Genomic DNA, 19859 nt, shown 5'->3' with positions numbered 1-19859 from the left:
CCAGCTTAGAGCCTGGAGCCTGTTTCAGTCTGTGATTCCCTCTCTCTCTCTGACCCTCCCCTGCTCATGCTGTCTCTCTCTCTGTCTCCTAGAAATAAATAAAATATTTTTTTTAAAAAAAAGTTGAAAACATTCTCTTGAGGTCAGTTCAAAGTAGTCATTATAGCCTGTGTCCTAAATTTTGCTCTGCCTCTTCGGTGTATCAAGAGGTTGAAATAGAAATTGGTATGCCAGCTTCTTCTCTGGTGAATGCGTGGAAAGAGCATGACCTTTGGAAACATAGACCTGGGACCAAATAATGCCGCCGTCATTGATTTGTTCTCTCTCTTGGGCAAGGGCTTTTGTGATTCCAAGTGCCAGTTTCCTCCTCTGCAAAGAAAGGTTCATAGCTTGGAGGATCAGGGAAAGGAATAACAGCGATATGCAACTTCAATGTAAAGTATAGTGCCTGGCAGGGAGGAAGCCCCCAATGACGGTGACTTCTCCCTCCCACCCTCCTGACAGCATAACAATCACCAGCATTCATTCATTGCATGCCATGTGCCAGACTTTGACCTCAGTGCTTGGCATGCACTACTTGTGAGACAGGAATCACTATTCCCAGTTTACAGATGAGAAAACTGAACCCTAGTGAAGAAGAGGACTTTTGACCAAATGTTGGCACTGGGATGTCAAGTTTGATGCTGGAGTCCAAGATCTTCCTCATTATGCTCCCCTTCTTCTCGTAATTATGACTCTTACCACATGTACTTTTCATAAGTTAGGAGTCTGTAATATTGTTAAGTAGATACAGTTGAGGGTCCTAATTTGTGGTAAGGGAGAGTTAAAAACCTGGGCGAGAAACGGAAAGAGAGAGTGCACGAGCAAAGACAGGGAAAAGCTGAGACATAGACTTAGGAGGCAAACAAAGTGAAAACCACCCTCTATATCTCTGGGGCATTTGGTTGCTTATCCTGTGATAAATCAGATTTGCTGAGCATATGTGCTTTATGGAATTCCCACTTTAACATTATAAGTGACCATATGAAGCATATCTATTTCCTTATTTTGGAAGCACAAAAACCCAGCATTAGAGAAGTGAAGGAGTAAGGCAGCCTTTCCATTCCACCCAAGTCTGTGTGATGTCAAAGCCCTGAGTCCTATTGCTCATCTCTGCTGTTTCCTGTGATTGCTAACACAGATGCTAACAAAATCTCTGGGTATCTGGCACTGCCACACCCCGGTGTTCACCCCTGTAATGTCTCCAGTGAGCTGGAAGAATTGGGAACAGATGCACACTTATTTTTCTATCTGGAAGTTGGTTTGTATCAGACCCCAGTGAAGTCCAGCCTCTAAGACTTTTAGCATTGTATCCATTGCTACCCGTATTTCACAGTTTGGCATTAGGGCTAGCCTTCAATGGCAAACCTCTTCCCCCCTTTGAGGGAAAAAAAAATGTGTTCTTGGAATAGTCCTTGAAAAATATTTTACCCACTAGTTATTTGAACAGAGACTGCTTCTTGTCTCTTCCAATATCTATTTTCCTCTACCTGAAGAAGAGAACTTAAATTTTAGTCAGGTCTCTTGCCACCCAGGGTTAAAGATAGTTCCCAGCCTCTCTTGTAGGTAAGTGTGGTCATGTGACTGAACTCTGGCCAAAGAGCAGAGGTGCTCTGTGGCATTCTGGGAATGCTGCTTAAAAGGAGTTGACTCAGCATGGAGGAAACACTTTTTTTTTTAATTTTTATTTTTTTTTTAATTTTTATTTTTATTTTTCTAGGAGAGAGAGAGAGACAGCGTGAGCAGGGGAGGGTCAGAGAGAGAGGGAGTCACAGACTCTGAAACAGGCTCCAGGCTCTGAGCTGGCAGTCAGCACAGAGCCCGACGCGGGGCTCGAACCCACGAACCGCGAGATCATGACCTAAGCGAAAGTCGGACGCTCAACCGACTAAGCCACCCAGGCGCCCCTGGAGGAAACACTTTTATACTTCTGTTATTCCTACTTTGTTAGTGCAGCAACTAAGTAATAGCTCAAGTTCCAACAGCTATCTTGAACCATGAGTTGAGCTTGAGGATGGAAACCACCTCAATGATGGTAGGGCAGAAAGATAGAGACTGATGACAACCTAAAGTCACTTTACCAGTCCTGGGCTGCCTGCCTTTATTTATTTTTTTTAAGTTTTTTTTTTATATTTTTATTTATTTCTAGGAGAGAGAGAGAGAGAGAGAGAGAGACAGCGTGAGCAGGGGAGGTTCAGAGAGAGAGGGAGTCACAGACTCTGAAACAGGCTCCAGGCTCTGGGCTGGCAGTCAGCACAGAGCCCGACGCGGGGCTCGAACCCACGAACCGTGAGGTCATGACCTAAGCGAAAGTCAGACACTTAACCGACTAAGCCACCCAGGCGCCCCTGCCTGCCTTTATTTTTACATGAGAAGGAAATGAGTTTCCTCATGACTTCTCTTTTCCTTCTTTCCTTCCTTCCTTCCTTCCTTCCCTCCCTCCATCCTCTCTCCCTCCTTTTTTCCTTCCCTTCCCTTCCCTTCCCTTCCTTTCAATTCCCTGTTTGTCATTGTTATTTTGGGCTGTTCTATTATATGCAACAAGGTAATTCTAATTACAGTTTCCAAAAATATGCTTAGCTTCCTTTGGGCATTATTTTGATGTCTTGGGAAAGCCTGCAAAATTCTGAGCCTGCTGGCTCTGCTTCAGTTTAATATGCTTACCTTACAAATTATTAAGGTATCATGGAAATATGCGCAGCTGAATATTTTGGGCCTTTATATCCTTTAGCATCCTTTTGAGTTAAAGCACTTTTAGCAGTTAAAACACATTAACACATATTCACAACCCCACCCCCTCTCCTTACTGTTTAATTCAGAGAAGGATGCATTTGGAAGAAATGAGGATCTTTGTCCTCTAGAGCTACTCTGATCAAGTCCACCAGAGACTGTGCTCTTTTCAAGGTCATGCTATAAACAGATTCGGAAGGGGTAAGATGTTTTAGTGATCAAAATTATTGCATCAGACAAAACTCAAACTTAACTCCAGGTGGGATTTCCTCCTCCCCATTCTTATATTGACATCAACCAAAACACTGTCCTCCTGACATACTGAACTTTGGGCATAAGTGGAAAGTACATTAGGAAGACATAGTTCTGGGCTTAAGTACCAGAGTTGGTGGCAATGAGTTTCCCACTTAAATGTGATTCATTTAAAGAGAGCCAAATATCATGGTCTCATGGTGATTATATTTATACTTCTTTTTATGTTAGCAAAAGATACTGTTTGGGGTGAAAATACTTTATATATCTCTTTTGTTGACTGTAAGAGTTAAAAATAAATAGACTAAAATAAATCCCAAACTTCACTCGCAAAGCCTTATAGAGACAAATACGGAGAGAATATTTAGAGATCCTGGCAAAAGAAAGTAGAAATTTGAGCAATCATCTGAATAATTCAGGAAAAAATGGTTGAATACATTAACTCTGTTCTTAAATCTTCATTGTCTGGCCTTATCATAAATTAGATTGAGCCGAATTTTCTAGACAAAAGCCATGAAGTTTCCTTTCACTTTGTGGGAACATGATCTGTAAGCACCAACTAATCACTTCTGGTTACTATTGTTGAAAATACACCATTTGCATGGTATTGCATTAGCTTTGGAGTTAAAAATGTGTACTCCCCTAGGTTAAATGAGGACTATTAATGGACTCATAAGATCATACAACTTGAGTATTTCCAAGGAATTTAGATATGATCTCTTTCACTCCTTTTTCCCCTTCTCGTGGCCCCATGTTAAAGATGAGGAAACTGAAACACAGAGCTTTTTTCAAAGTCTCACAACTTGTACATAAATTCCACTCTTAAAGGCATCATGTCTCACACTTTTTATTTTCTACAATGATCTAGTGGAATAAGAGAAGCTTTTGCCTATCAGTTTGAATTTGGTCCTAATTATGTTTGGCATCATGATTTTCTTGATGATTTTCTTGATCATCAAAAATACCCAACAAGAAGATTGTAACATCAAAACCTTCCAAGGGTAAGTCCACATAACCTTGTTGAAAGTTGCTGATATTACATACCTACAAGAGACATGGGCGTAAGTGAAAGACTTACCCTATTTTAAGTGATGGCACACTAAGCCATGTCAGAAAAGAGAAATAGCAAACTGCATATTGATTCCAAAGCAAATCAAGTTAAGTATCTTCTATGGACCTATAGTCAGATAATAAAACTCAGGAAAATAACGTATGCTCTTCTTTATTTTCAACAGAACTAGGGGAATCTCCTTTAAACTTTGTACACAGTATGGAAATAAGGTTTCTGAAGTAATCATCACAACATGTTTTCATGAGTGTTTATTAAGAAGCCCCAAACCTTTGTTAGTAATAAATCGGGTGACATATCTATAGGCTTAAATCTTTTATTGGGTACTGATTAACTTAACTGCTCCGCCTGACAAACCTTCATAATAAATAAGCCAACCAGCGAGCACTTTGCAATCAAACCAACTTTGTTTAAAGGACGATCACTAAAACATGATTTACGTGGTAATGAATTTTGCAATCAGCATGTGGTGGTGTACAAGTTTCAACATGAATCTAAAATGTAGAAATCTGAAGACATTGAAGTTATTAAAAATCACACCACTATGCAACTACTTTTAATTAAAAAGAAATATATCACGTTCATATTTAGCAGTGGCATGATGGCGTATGAGGAGGATTACTCTTTAAACAGTTCCTCACAAAACATGACTGTGGTTGCTTTAAAGGTTAAGGGTTCTTTTTTTAAGATCAAGTTACTTGCCATAATCAAGTCAAGAAAAAAAAAATCAAAATAAGAAACTGTTTTATATGTACATGTAAACCATGTAAACAGACAAAGAGATTGATGATGGTATGTCAGGAAGAAAAGTTAACTGCAGATTTTTTTTTTTTCATTTTGACCAAAGTTTTCTTAGAAAGCCTATATAAATCACTGGTTTTTCTGTCTCTGTTTCAATTAATTAAATTGTTGACAGCGAAATTGTAACAAAGTAGGTTTAGTATAAAAAATGATTCCCAGATCTTTTTCTATAAAACTTAAAAAAAAAGTCTTGAAGAACTTAAGTTTTAAACATCTGTCTGGACAGATGTCAAAATGCAGAGTGTTACGCCGTTATGCTGTGTAAGTATCTGACACTGTGTTATTACTCTTCAGTTAAATATTCACAGTGAGATTTTATGATCTTTTTAAAAGAAAACTTGCCAGGAGAACCACCTCATCTTGTGCACCATAATATGCCCTTTAAATGAAGGAATTCCAGAGCAAACAATGAAAAATAACTTACTGTGCTAGTTTCTCCATCTTCTTTCAGTCACCTGGGGTTTTCCTATAGAGATTTTACAAATCATTCAACAGTATGTAATGGGTTCTGATTCTATTAAAATTATATTATTAATTTTGAATATTTCCCTAGAAGGAGACTTTTAGTGAAGGTCTTCTATATAAATAGTGAAGAGAATTGTATCTGGTAAAAATTATGGCACTGCTGTATCCTACTTGTTGTGGAGTATGTGTTATAGCACAATAAACCATATTTTTCAAGAAATGAAAGTGAAGACTATCATGATATTATAAAGGCAATAGTAACTTAGTCAGTAGGACTTCATCGAAAGGAATACTTAGATCCAGACACTGAGATGCTGAGATGATGTTTCATCCTGTGTTCTCCTCTGCTCAAATCCTCTAGATTAGATACAATTCATTTACTTTATGAATATTTTCTCATTAGGATTATAATTGTCTGGAAAAAAGTTTTTAATGGTTTTAAAGTGGTTAAGAAAGCAAAACTTCTCTTTCCTCCCTAGACTTTACTAGCCCCCTTTGCACTAAGTACATTACACAAACAACCACCATTTCCTCTTACTGCCAGGAAGAATTCTTCAACAGAACAGTAAATTCTGTGTCAAAGAGACTAACAATAGCACGAGAGCATCTCACTGTTTACTTAATGAGAAGTGAATAGGAGTGTGAAGGTGCAAAGATGGATTCTTGGGTTAGAGGATGGCCAGACGAGACTGTTTTTTTAGCATAAGGAAAAAGCCCTGGAAACGTCAGATTTGAAACAGAGTAGACTCCTTCCTTCCCTCCCTTCCTTCCTTCCTTCCCTCCCTCCCCTCCTCCTTCCTTCCCTTCTTTTCTCCCTTCCTTCCCTCTCACTCTCCCTTCTCCCTTCCCTTCCCTTTCCTTCCTTCCTTCCTTCCTTCCTTCCTTCCTGACTTCCTCCCTCCCTCCTTTCCTTCCTTCATTCCTTCTTTCTCCCTCCCTCCCTCCCTCCCTCCCTCCCTCCCTCCCTCCCTCCCTCCCTTCCTTCCTTCCTTCCTTCCTTCCTTCCTTCCTTCCTTCCTTCCAGAATCCTTCCTATTTGGCTTAAAAATGCTGAGATGTATTAATTTGCTCTTGAAACTGTCAGATTTAATGTCAATAAATCCTAAGTGGTTTAGCTTTGGAAAACTTCAGTTTATGTTTTAATTTCCTTTGTAGCAAATGCTTAGTGATACCCTGGTCGCCAGGTCATGCTACATAGTCTAGCTCCTATTGGTAGCATCAGCATTGTTTTCCTCATTAAATGAAACTGAATGAAGTTGGTGATGAGTTGTCAAGAAATCTCAGTGATGATGACATGTCAGTGCCCCATTTCTCCTCAGTCCTTTGTACCTACTCATAAAGATCAAATGAGATTATGTTATGAACCAATTGTAAGCTGTGATGCACAAACATAAGCAGATGATGCCAATGATGATTATGATGCTGCCCAGCAATGTTACTCATTTTTAGTCTAGAAATCTGGTCACAGCCTTACATTTTCTGATGATTTTACAGTCTCGAGTATATAATCTGTACTGATATAAACCAGATTGAGCCATTCCCTGGGATTCTATAGCATTCTCTTGTGATTCCCCTTCCACTATTATATGGAATTATTTAGCTAGCGCAAGAAAAACTGATGTTTTTCAATCTTCTGAGTTTTCCAATCCATACTTCCCAGTCATTAGAAACTTGCCCTAACATCTCTTTTCTCTTTTCTACTATGTAGCATTTGCAGAAAGAAAATGCTAATTTGATGCAGAAAGCTGCTTAAAATTAGTCAAAACAAACCCTTGTTCCAATTTTGTATGTACTAAATAATTCTCCCTGATCAAAATGGGAGTGGGTCTGGGAAGGAGGGAAGAGAGGAAGTTTGCAGATGGACTTTCTCTGCCTGTCTCATTGCAGCCAGGTAAAACGGAGTTCGAAAGGCCCAAATTCTCAGCAGATTTGCACAGCACAGTAATAGCCTTTATGCTTGGAAATTTATGGGCCATGGACAGTTTATAAGAAACGATGTAGTTCATCAGAGAGCCAGACTGATGGAGCACATGGGAGCATTCTGCACAGGAAGTTGGGTTTTGGAATAATACTTACTTTGATAGAGTTGTTTTGTTAGCTAAGTAAAACAGTAGGGAAGCCAATGGCCACTTAGGCTTCAAACATAAATATATATTTATAAGTCACCCAGCTGCCTAATTGAGAGCCGTTGTGTTTTCACTAAGTACGTCTTCACAAGAAAGCAGTAATAACAGTATCATCAGCAAAACCCCAGTCTGGGTAAAGATTCATTGAATCAGTCTTTGAGAGTTTGGAGATAATTAGATGCTGTCGAAATGCTTCTGTCTTAAAGTCAGAGGGTGAGAAGATGGTTAGAACGATGCTTGCGGGTGGGGTGCTCTTTGTATTTAGGGTGTAAAGATAGAAGTTAAAGCTACACGCTATTCTCCGGTTAGTAGAGGGTGATTATCAGAGGCTTGAAATTGTGGTTCTGTGGACTCCTGATGCGGAGAGATGGAGAGCTCCTAGGAGCAAGGGTTGGGCATACAATTGTCTCGTGCTTTCAGGTTTCACAGAAGAAGGTTAAGCAGGAGGTGGCTTGTTAAATTTGAGCAGAGAACTGGAAAATAAGATTTCACACTCTTGAGACGGGGAAAGCTGGCGAGTTTGGAGTTTGTCTGGGAGATTTGAAAAAGGTCGGGTGTGCTATAGTGTTTCTCAAATTGTATTTCAGTGCAAAAAAAAAAAAAAAAAAAAAAAAAAAAGCAGGTGTTATGAAAAAAGCAAAGGGTCATGTGGTCAAGTCAAGCATCCTAGGTAAATGGGCATTTTAAAACTCAAAGAATTATTTGGCGTGTGGAAATAAAATGTACAGCCTCTTCTGCTTGGCAGGACCTCCTAGAATTCTGGCCACGCTGAATGTAAACTGGTGCAGCCCCTCTGGAAAACAGTATGAACTCCCCTCTGACCCAGCAATAGCACTGCTAGGAATTTACCCGAGGGACACAGGAGTGCTGATGCAAAGGAGCACATGTTCCCCTTTGTTCATAGCAGCACTCTCTACAATAGCTAAAACATGGAAAGAGCCTAAGTGTCCTTCAACAGATGAATGGATCAAGAAGATGTGGTTTATCTATACCATGGAATACTACATGGCAATGAGAAATAATGAAATCTGGCCATGTGTAGCAACATGGATGGACCTTGAGGGTGTTATGCTGAGCGAAATAAGTCAGGCAGAGAAGGACAGATACCATATGTTTGCACGTATAGGAGGATTAGGAGGAACTTAACAGAGGACCATGGAGGAGAAGAAGGAAAAAAAATAGTGGGGGAGAGGGAGGGAGGCAAACCCTGAGAGACTCATGAATACTGAGAACAAACTGAGGACTGATGGGTGTGGGGGGGAGGGGAAGGGGGGATGGGCATGGAGAAGGGTGCTTGTGGGGATGAGCACTGGGTGTTATATGGAAACCAACTTGACAGTAAACTATTTAAGAAAAAAATAGGATTCTGGCCACACTAATGATGTTTTGCTGCTGTGTCCTGCACGAATGTCTCCCATTTCTGCACTCGTGTCCCCCTCTTTCTGTCCTCTGACCTTTATCTCCTCTTTGTGGCCAAGGCTTTAATGATTTCTCCCTTTTGCTTTGAGACCCTGGACTAGGACTGGATTCAAAGTAGCAGCAAGAGAGTCTAAGACTTGGGTTCTAGTGCAAGGTCTGTGTCTCTGTGTGATCTTCAGGCGGGACAATTGTCTCTCTTCCAGGAGGGGGCAGGAGGTCAGTTCCCCGAAGATCTCTCCTCATTCAGATGTTATTTTATCTCAGATTAGGTCTTGCTATTCCAATTCTCCTCTCCTCTTCTGGGCCGGGTGTAGCCCTCCTTATCAATTGCTTTTTATAAAAATTATTCATTATTGCTTTTTGACCAGGTCTTTACATCTAATTCTGTTTTTGAATTGTTTCTCTATTTTGTACTTCTAGTTTTATTTGTGTTCTCTTTGCTTTTTGGTTCCCTCTTAAAAATTTGTTTTAAGTTTATTCATCCATTTTGAGAGAGAGGGAGAGAGCGCTCACACACAAGCAGGGAAGGGGCAGAGAGAGAGAGAGAGAGAGAGAGAGAGAGAGAATCCCAAGGAGGCTCTGCCCTGTTAGTGACGACCATGATGCAAGGCTTCATCCCATGAGCTGGGAGATTATGACCTGAGCAGAAATCAAGAGTTGGCTGCTTAACTGACTGAGCCACCCAGGTGCCCCAGCTTCCTCTTTTGGGACAAATTTTATCTTTTATTTTTTAAGTTTATTTATTTATTTTGAAAGATAGAGAAAGAGAAAAAGTGGGGGAGGGCCAGAGAGAGAGAGGGAGAGAGAGAGAGAGAGAGAGAGAGAGAATCCCAAGCAAGCTCCACACTGACAGCACAGAGCCCAACATAGAGATAGAACCTACGAATCTTAAGATCATGATCTGAGCCTAAACCAAGAGTCAGATGCTTAACCAACTGAGCCACCCAGGTGCCCCAAGACAAATTTTATCTTTCTGTTCTTATATAATGTGCATTATAATGTTCTTCCTCTTCAAGAATTTATTTTCCCCTGTTTCTCAATATTTGATCTTGTGTAACAAAATACTAAACACGTTTAAACACTTTATAAATATTTCTAGACTGATTGGTTTAATAAGATTCCCCATGTTTCAGACCCTCCACCTCTTTCTTTTGACTTTGGACTCTGGGTCATCTCCTGTGTTTTTGGAACACTCTACCTACGATACTACGAGCACTGGGCCAAACAAGTGCACCTGTGCAATTTCTAGTCTTAAATCCTCTATTCTTAAGGGGGCAACTTAACAGATGACTCTGTGTCATTTTCCCCACTCCCATCCAAAATGAACAGGAAATAAAAGGACATTCAGTATATTGGATAACAGTCAAACTTGTAATAGTTTGGTTGTGTGGGAAAAATTAAGCCTTTTAGTGTCAGAAACTCCCAAACCCTTTCTTTCGGTTCCAACTTGCAGGAATATAAAATGGGAGGTTTCTCTACCAAGAGTTACAAATGTTCCATAATAATTGCTCACTGGAGAGATCAAGATAAGAATACTTAAAAGTATAACTTCACATTAGATCCACATTTCCTTGTACCGTAGAACACTAAAAGAATTTAATAGCTTGGAGAAAATGTTACTCATTGCCTATTATCTTGCTACTAATATATATTTCTGTGAAGATGTGATAAATTGTGCACTATGGTAAACACATTTTAGCATATACTTATATGGACTATTTTTTTTTTTAATTCCAAGAAGGCAAATAGCTGGTCTTCATTAATTAATTTTTCTAAAAAATGGAACTCACAATAGAGTAAAATAGAAAGAAATTGTTTTTCCCTAACTAACACTATTGAATTTATTCAAAGATTCTCTAAGAGGCTTCATGTGTCTTATAGTCCACTGTACTTCAGTTCTCAATTCTGTCATTTTGAATTTACTTCAAGGAGACAGTAGATTTTTCTTTGAAAACCTGAAGAATTGGTTGTTACCAGAAGCTAATGCCCTTGTCTTATGAGACCTCATAAACAACAATCAGAATTTGCTGATAAATTAGAGGTTTGTAATTTATTAACAAAGATTCATTATGGCATATCCATAAAGTATTTTCTATAACATTAGCAATAAGATTTATTTGACTTGGAGAAAACCTCAGGAATACTTATGCTTGTTGGAAACGCCATGGGGACATTATGACAACTGCAACATTAGTTTTTGTTGTTGTTATTTAGTCAATACTCATGCTATGATGTTAAATCCTCTTCAAAATAAATAGAATATTATAATCCAAAAAGGTACAGACATTATAAAACTTGTGAATGATGAAGAGCGATGAATGGAATTGCTTAAAAACCCCAATTATATAACATTACTCTTTTAGAGTTACAGAATCGAAGAAAAGGAACTCATTGAATTTTCCCTAAAGTTTGATGATGTATGTCAGTAGATGTCAATGTTATAAAGTGTAAAATAGAATATTCCCCACCCCAAATCAGCAAACTACTGTCTAGTTTTAAACAGTTTAATGCCTATGATTTTTGCATTTGTTCATGAGGAGCTATCACTTAGAACAGTGAACCTCAAATGCTGTGAAATACTTTTTAGAGCTAAGGGGCAGAATGATGGTTACTTTTGCTGTAGGTAAAAGGAGATTATATTGTTCTTCAGCCATTTTGTGAGGAAGGTCTACATTGTAGCTCTTTCCGTTCTAATCAAGCTTGAAAGTACGATGACATAATAAGGCTTTATCATAAATAAATGTATTGTCTTGGAGCACCTGGATGGCTCTGTTGGTTAAGCATTGGACTCTTGATTTCGGCTCAGGTCATGATCTCATGGTTCGAGAGTTCGAGCCCCAAATCAGGCTCTGCAGTGGCAGTGTGGAGCCTGCTTTGGATTCCCTCTCTCGCTCTCTCTCTCTCTCTCTCTGCCCCTCCCCTGCTTACTCTCTCTCTCAAAATAAATAAATAAACCTTAAAAAAATAAAAGTTTATTGTCTTAAGGTAGTAGTCTGTTTAGTTAAGCCTTGATATCTACAGACATTCATTACCTTGTGGCATTTTAAAGATAACAGACTTTGTTAATGTGTATTCCAAAAAAAAAAAAAGCAGTATTAACACTGGATAAACCTGGAAGTTTTAAAAAGCTCCTTGTCCACCAAAAGGGGATTGGAAAAGGTCCACTTGTCCAGGGAAGTGAACATGATCTTGTCATATGCTGGGTATCCACTGGAAAAAATATAGAAGAGTCACCTGATGGAAATCAAAACACCATGACCAAGAGAGGGGTCTGAAGGCTTCCTGTTCTCATGATGTGGAGACTTCAAGTCAATAAATTATCCAAAAATAAGTCACAAAAAAGTCACTACTCTAAGGATCCTAGCAGGAGCAAATGAAAATTGCTCTGTTAATATACTTCCTTCCTGCCAGACTCCTAAGTAAAGGAACTCCTATAAAGGATGACCCCACGTGTGAAGATAGTAGCTTCTCTGGGAAGAATCAACAGCTATAACAAACAGGAGATTAACAGCCTTGAAATTGGAAATTACAGGATAATCTAAATGGGTCAATATATCCCATCTTCTAATTGACTATAGATAGAAGAAATAGAAAACACAAAGACACATTAGGAAATCATGGAAGAAAAAGAACCACATTTGTAAAAACAAAAAAAAATTAAAATTAAAAAAAAGCCAAATAGAAGTTGTAGAAATGAAAAGTGAAACAATGAAATTTAGAAAAATCCAATGGCATTATAAAGCCATTTTAATTTAAATAATAACTAGAACAGTAGGACAAAATAGAGAACCCAGAGACATGCCTAAGCATGGATGGGAATTTGCTATTTGGCAGAGAAAGCATTACAGATGAAGGGGAAAAGGATAAAGTACTTAGCAAATGCCATTATGTCAAATGACAATCATATAGAAGACAGAAAATGGGATCTCTGCTCTCTAGCCCCCAAATCAAATTTATTTAGACTAAGGACCTAGAAGTAAAAATAAAAGATTTAACCTTTCAGGGGAGATTACAGGTAAATATTTTGTCAGGGTCTAGAAAAATTTCTTAAAATAGTTACAAAATAAAACCATTAAGGATAGGACATCTGGATTCCTACATGTAAAAGAATGAAGTTGGATCTGTACCTCACACCATAACACAAAAATTAACAAAGGAATGAATCATGGGTCTAAATAGAAGAACTAAAACTATAAAATTCTTAGAAGAAAAAATATGTACAAATTTTATTTTAAACTGACCTTGGAGTTGGCAATGATTTCTTAGATATGACACCAAAAGCATAAGTAACAAAAGAAATATAAATTGGACTTCATCAAAATTAAAAACATATGTGTTTTTATCAAAAGGGTACTATCAAGAAAGTGAAAAGAAAAATTTACAGAATGGCAGAAAATATTTGCAAACATGTATCTAATAAAGTACTAATATCCAGGATATAAAGTTAACTCTTAACAACTAAACAATAAAATGACAGATAACCCAATTTTTAAAATGGGCAAAGGATTTGAATAGGTGTTTCCCCCTAAAACATACACAAGTGGCCAATAAGCACATGAAAAAATGCTCAACATCATTGGCCATCAGGGAAATGCAAATCAGAGCCACAATAAGGTACCACACTTTTCCACAGCCAGTAGCATGGCTACAATAAAAAAAAGATGGACATTTGTAGTGTTGGGGAATATGAGGAAAAATTGGAACCCTCACATCTGGCTGCTGGAAATGCAAAATGGTACAGCCACTTTGCAAATCCCTCTGGTAGCTCCTGAAAACAGACTAACAATTCCATACCTGGGCACATCCTCAGGATAATTAAAAACATATGTCCACTGACAACTTTTCCTTGAATGTTCATAGTTGCATTATTCATATGTGCAAATAAGCTGAATTTCCATCAATTTAGTTAATGGAAAAACAAAATGTGGTATATCTATGCAATCGAATACTATTCATCCATAAAATAAATGTAGTGGTGACACATGCTACATACGGGAAGCTTGAAACCAATAATCTCAGGGAAAGAAGCCCAGTCACAAAATGCCACATATTGTGTGGTTCCACTTATATATGAAACATCCAGAATTGGCAAATCCAGAGAGACAGGAGTAGATTAGTGGTTGCCAAGGGCTGGAGGGTGAGCCAATGGGGAGTGATATCTGATAGGTATGGGATTTCTTTTGAGGTGATGAAAATTTTCTGGAATTATTTTTTTTTTCACAGAATAAAAATAGTGGTGGTGGTTGCATAACTTTGAATATACTAAAAACCACTGCATTGTATATTTTCAAGGGATGAATTTTATGTTATGTGAAATATATCATAATTATAAAAGAAAAAAGGAAAAGATTAATTTTATGTTAAAATTGAAAGCAATGCCATATAAGAGTGTAGATGACTAAGAATCACTATTCTAAACATGTAAATAGCTTCTACAAATAAACAAGGCAAAATAAAATTTCCACCAAGTAATATCTATAAGCCAGGAACAAGAAATGCACAGAAGAAGAAAACCAAATAACACATAATAATCACTGATCTAAAATTAACAACAAACAATAAGGAGGGATTTTTTAGTGTGTATTCAAGCATGTGCTAATAGAAAAAGCAGGAAAAATATGTATGTTTCACAAAGAAAGAATTGGTAAATAAATTATAGTGTATTTGTGCAATGGAAGACAGTAGAATTATTAAAAGGAATAAATGAGACAGATGTGTATGTGAGTAAACCTCAAATTTATACTACTGAGTTTAAGAAGCAGTTCATAAAAAGCTATGGACAGAATTATAACATTTATGTGAAATTTAAACATACATTAATGAAGGGGCACCTGGGTGGCTCAGTCAGTTAAATGCCCTACTGTTGATTTTGGCTCGGTCATGATCTTGGGGTCATGAGATGGAGCTCCAAGTCAGGCTCCGAGCTGACAGCATGGACCCTCCTTGGGATTCTCTCCTCTCTCTCTCTCTCTCTCTCTCTCTCTCTCTCTCTCTCTCTTTCAGTAAACAAACAAATACACATTAAAAAATAAAATGAAAATATTTTAATATGTAGCTTGTTAGACAGTATTTTTTTGCATGTATATGCTTAGGACTAAAAGTATAAAAATCTAGATAAGCTATACAGCGTCTTCAGGATATTGGCTAAATCTGGGGAGGAAGGAAAGTGAATGGATTAGAAAGAAGGGGAAATGGAGCTTCATCACTTTCATTTTATTTCTTTCAAAAAAAGTCAGAAGAAAATATGGCATAATAAAAATAATCGTTCAATTTTGTTAATTGTTAAATATGGTGTCTTAAATATTATTCTCTGTCCTTCATTGTCAGCATGACAGTTTAGAATGGTGTCATGTTTATATTTATATAATAACGCTGATGCAATAAGTTTATCACAGACCTACCCGATGTTTGCATTTTGTTGTCGTTAAATTGCCTGTTTGCAACCTTTGCATATTTCTATTAGTGCGTGCCTAATATTGGTTGAAAACCCTGTTGGCTGTGAATAATGGGAACCTGGAAATAGTAACTTAAGCAAATTGGAGGTTTTCTTTTTTTCTCACAGAATGAAAAGTCCAAAAGTCAGAAATCCAAAATGGGTACAGAGGTTCCATGATGCCAGGGGAGACATGGGCTCCTTGTGTCTTTCCACCAGCCATCCTTAGCATGTTCTCGTCACCCTTGGCATCACAGGATAGCTGCTCTGCTTCCAGGATCAGGTCAGTGCTCTTCAGGAAGAAGTGGAAGAAGGACGAAATATACAAACCAATATGCCCTCCCGCAACTCCCACCTTCTTGCCCCACACATTCATGTATTTTAAGAAGCCTTCTTGAAAGTCTCAACCAAAATTGTCCTCTTTTCTCTCAGTGGTCAGAACTAGGTGAGATGATGACCTATATTATGGAATTCGGCCATATTTGTCTAATCCTTCCCCCAAACTGGGGTTCTCTAGACAGGAATTAGAGAACAGATATTGAGAAGAAGCTGGTAAGCCTTCACAGCTGACAAACAGTGATGATAATGATGGTGATAATTACAACAGTTGTCATTTATTGAGCATGTGCTAGATGCCAGGTGTGTGAGCTCTGTACATTTCATCTTGTTTAATCTTCACTGCAATCCTAAGGATTAAGCAGGCAGGCTGTTAACACCCATTTAAAGATGAGGAAATTGAGACCCAGAAGGTGGAGCAACATGTTGAAGGTCATATGGTCGTGGAATGAGAGCTTGAGTCCAGGTCTGTCTGATTTCTGGGTTACCTGGAGCTGTCCGGGTTTTAGCAGTGAAACTCTAACATCCCAAGACCCTCGTCAGTCCTGGAACAGTGGGGTTACCCACTGAAGTTCAAACAGTATTAGGATAGGAAGTTCAATTCAACTTTGTTGAATGGTTAATTTAATACATATTGTTTATCCTTTTTCATAAATGTCAAAGGCTTGCAATATACCAAGAACATAACCCTTTGTATTGTATGTTTTTCTTTTGCCTTGTAGTTTGTAGGACTCTTTTTGGTATACAGTATTTTAAAGTTTTATCTATTTTCCTTTATGGTTTCTTCCTTTGCTTTTCTGTTTAGATATTCTTCCTCACTCTCCCAACAAAAAAGTTGTATTTGCTTCTGGTTCTCTGAGAGTTTACTTTGTAATTCAAATTAAAACAGGGATGTGCAGGAATGGGAAAGACTTTCATGCACATGTTCCATTTCCCAGGTTTGGGTGAGTGTTTTAGGACTTTAAGCTTAAATGTTTGAAATGTTCATCTCAGGAACTGATTTAAAATCCATAACTTAAAGGAATGAAAACTCTTTCCAATGCATTCCCAATGTGCAGTGCACATGTATCTGATCTGCAGTCGGCAATCATGTCAAAATGTGTCAGCTCATTTCATATTCTTTTTAACTATCCTTTGATTAAGGGAGCGCTGTATCAACTTATGTAAGCCTGCAGTCAAATATACCTTCAAATTATTAGCACCTGGTGAGAAATGTCCTTCCCATTCTAAACACCAGTTCATCATGTCTTATTTGTAATTCACTTGACGACTTTGATATATCATTATAAATACTATATGTGACTAAGTCTTTATACTGAAGCTTTGTTCCTGTAAAAATGGTGGAAAATGTGAATTGCATACTGTGTCCCTGATACAGATGTGTGGATCTAGACCAAACAGGTGTGGTGCTAGGCTGAGATGATAAATCAAAGTCCCAAATGTCTTTATGTTGAGAAACATGATGTCATTAATGTTTATCTTGTACCATTGGGTCTCACTTAGTGTTCTGAAAGCCAATGGAATGAATGGGACAATACTTGTGAATTCAACGTTATTGACAACTAATTATTAGAAGTTATTTTATTATAAAGCAAACTTAATGCTCTAGTCCAGACATTAGCAAATTCGTAAGGAGCCAGATGGTGCATACTTTAGGTTTCACTGGCCCTAAGATCTCTGTTGCAACTACTCAACTCTGCCTTTGTGAAGCTGTAGACATAAACAAGTGGGCATCACTGTTTTCCAATCAAGTTTTATTTACAAAAGCGGTTGGTCTGTATGATTTGGCCTGCAGGCTGTAGTTTTCCAACTCCTGTATAGTCAAAGAATTCATTCCTTCACAACTGAGTTTTATTTGAAAGGTCGGAATCAGTTGCTCTTCTGGAAAATATTAATATTAAAAAATATTAAGTGTTCCTATCAGTGATACTTAAAGACTTCAACTTCAGTGTTTTAAGGTTAAATTGGAAAGCCCTCTGAAAATCCTTTGAAGAGGAGAAAAATCATAATGTAGACAAGAAATTGTGAGATCGGTTATATCAATCTCGGACAAAAAATTAGTGTCTCAGAACTTCTTTGATTTAAGTGGCCTGTAATTTTCTTCTTAAACAAGTCTGTCTTGGGGCGCCTGGGTGGCTTAGTTGGATAAGCGTCCGACTTTCGCTTAGGTCATGATCTTGCAGTTCGTGGGTTCGAGCCCCGCGTCGGGCTCTGTGCTGACTGCCAGCCCAGAGCCTGGAGCCTGTTTCAGAGTCTGTGACTCCCTCTCTCCCTGACCCTCCCCTGCTCACGCTGTCTCTCTCTCTCCTAGAAATAAATAAAACATTAAAAAAATTTTACCAAAAAAAAAATAGCCAGGTCTGTCTTCTGCCAGAAAACTGGACACAGCTCTTAATTCCAGTGGGTTCCAGGCTGGAGGCTGGGAGTCATATGGGCACCATACCTTTGTTAGAGCTTGTCTCTATGTAATCACAAAAGTTACATACTTTGGAGGTCTGTATAACAAATTTGGATGCTCTACTTTAACGCACAGAATTTCTAGATCATAAAGGCAGCAAGTGGAAGATTCTTCCTTAATGTCATTGCTTCGTGGTTGAGTAAGTCAGGATGATTGACAGAAACTTTTGCTTCTATTTTCATGGATCCTCTCATGGTACAGACTGTAATCTGTGCATTAGTCTCTGATTGGATGTCATTAATCATATTTCAGAGCTAAATACAATTATATAACTATATATAACTCTTTGTATAGCTATATACAACTCTCTCTCTCTCTACACACACACACACACATACGTGTATATACACACACATTTAAATCAGTCTCTTATGGACTCCCAAATATTCATGAATATTTATTCCTGCAAAATTTTAATGTTATCAGTGCTTAAAGGAAGTTTCATACTTTGAAAAACTTCCCAGTCTGTGATAGGGCTTTTGTGGTTGTTGTTCTTGTATTTTGCTTGTTTTTATACTTTTGGCAAGTTCTTTGTTGTTATTTGATGTTTGGCTTATTTTTGGAGATACTCCCAAAGCAACTGGAGATGATATATATAAAATAAAGTAGATGTTCAAGTTGGGGGCTAATATTTTTGTTCAAAACTATGGCATAATATTAAAGAAACAGGACTGATTTTTTTTGTTCTGTCTTATAATGTAGCTTTAAAGGATTTTCAATCTTAAGTGGTGGAAACATCATTGAAATACATATTACCTCCTTAAATAAATTTTTGAAGGACAACTTTCATTTGGGCATAGAAGCTAAGACCTGTTTTAAAAGTCTCATTACTCTACATTTGTACCTTATAAAAATAGCCCTCTTATTCTTCCTTGAAAAGATAATTTAGACAAATATAAGAAACTGTCAGCACATTTGTAATTTGTGTCTCCTTTGAGAAATCTATGGATGCTTTGATGCTAACTTCCCTCACCTGCCTGGCATGATGAGTTTTCATGATGGGAGTTTTCCTCTTGAGTAACTATAGTCTATATTGTCCTTTGTGGGTACTATTCTGGGGGTGACCAGTGAGGGAGCAGGTAAAGTATTTCTTTATTTTTCTCATCATGGAGTAAAGTGTTATGAGAGAGCAAGCTGGGGCCCATGGTGGGGGAGTGAAGGGGTAGAGGCATAGTCCAGAGAGAGGGCAGCTCAAAGGCACAATACATAGGATTATTTTTATTTCAAATAGGTTTAACTTGAGGACAAAGCCTCTGAACAAGAGAAACAAACAGCAATGAATACATTTGAATTGTGACCATGGAGCATGTCTTCCTTTGGTATGATCCTCTTTCTTAAAATACATGTGCCACCTCCATCCCTCAGAAATACAAAAAATTGTATTGTTCATTTTCTAACTGCAAAATAAATATGTACTTAATGAAGAGTATTTTTAAAAACTAAGAAGCAAAGTGATAAATATTGCCCCTCATTGGCCAAGAGACACATGAAAAGATGCTCAACATAACTAATCATTAGGGAAATGCAAATCAACACCATAATGAGATATCACCTCACACCTGTCAGAATGGCTAGTATCAAAAAGACAAGAATTAACACGTGATGGTAAGGATGGATATAAAAGAGAACCATCATGCACAATTGGTAGGAATGTAAATTGGTGCAACCTGAAAACAGTATGGAGGTTCCTCAAAAAATTAAAAGTAGAAATGCCATATTTCCACTACTAGG

Source organism: Hyaena hyaena, unplaced genomic scaffold (genome assembly GCF_003009895.1).
Source record: "Hyaena hyaena isolate Hyena2069 unplaced genomic scaffold, ASM300989v1 scaffold_384, whole genome shotgun sequence".
NCBI lineage: Eukaryota > Metazoa > Chordata > Mammalia > Carnivora > Hyaenidae > Hyaena > Hyaena hyaena.
Note: the sequence above shows the minus strand (reverse complement) of the source record.